Below are 664 nucleotides of genomic sequence, written 5' to 3' on the forward strand. Positions count from 1 at the left end.
AAAAAAAAAAAAAAAAAAAGAAAAGAAAAACAGGGCTGCAAAGCCATGTCATGTCCCAGCCCGCGAGGCAAAGACCAAACAAAGCTCCTACTCGGGAAGCCAGGGCGATTTCCCAGCCATTGGAATTCATCCCCCCGGAGCGCAGGGCTGGCTGCAGCAAAGATCTGGAGCAAAAATTCTGCCTGGGATTAAAAAGCGAAGGGGACGCAACGCTTCCGAGCGGGTTTCTGTATTGCAAGCACTTTAAAAACTGCATCCACCAGGCCAGGGCAGGGGGGTAGTATTTGAAATGAAGGGGGAAGAAGCAGTCTTCTGCCTGCAGCCCCAGCTCCTCCACTCTGTGCAGGCACCAACCCGCACGCCCAGCTCATGGGCACATGCTGCGGGGGGACCCCTGCCTCCCTGGAGACCCCCTCACCCCCCCCAGGAGGTGGGGGCAGGGCAGGACTGGGACCACTGCAACTGCTCATGTGTCCCAAAGCAAAGAGGCAGCTAAAACAACAGCAACCGGCCGCAGTTCCTCATGCTTTCCCCACCGGCCACACGCCTGGAGCTTGGCTGGACCCGTTGCACATGCAGATGTTTCCCCTCCCAGCCCCAGTACGGCCCCCCCGCAGCCGGGGCCTTACCTGGGTGCGAGTGGAGGCTGATGCCAGATGCCAGG

At 58.9% G+C, this 664-nt stretch overlaps 1 protein-coding gene across 6 annotated transcripts in view; it reads right to left on the minus strand.

Annotated features, from left to right (window-relative positions):
* Nucleotides 1-658, minus strand: part of TNRC18 (trinucleotide repeat containing 18) — a 101,315-nt gene extending 100,657 nt beyond the window's left edge. For all 6 annotated transcript variants that reach the window (XM_019512986.1, XM_019512989.1, XM_019512988.1 and 3 more), the window contains exon 1: nt 630-658. The gene's annotated coding sequence lies outside the window, so the exon portion shown is untranslated. The remainder of the gene's footprint in view (nt 1-629) is intronic.
* Nucleotides 659-664: the final 6 nt, after the last annotated feature.

This window comes from Gavialis gangeticus, unplaced genomic scaffold, assembly GCF_001723915.1.
Source record: "Gavialis gangeticus isolate Ggan-Ray unplaced genomic scaffold, GavGan_comp1, whole genome shotgun sequence".
NCBI lineage: Eukaryota > Metazoa > Chordata > Crocodylia > Gavialidae > Gavialis > Gavialis gangeticus.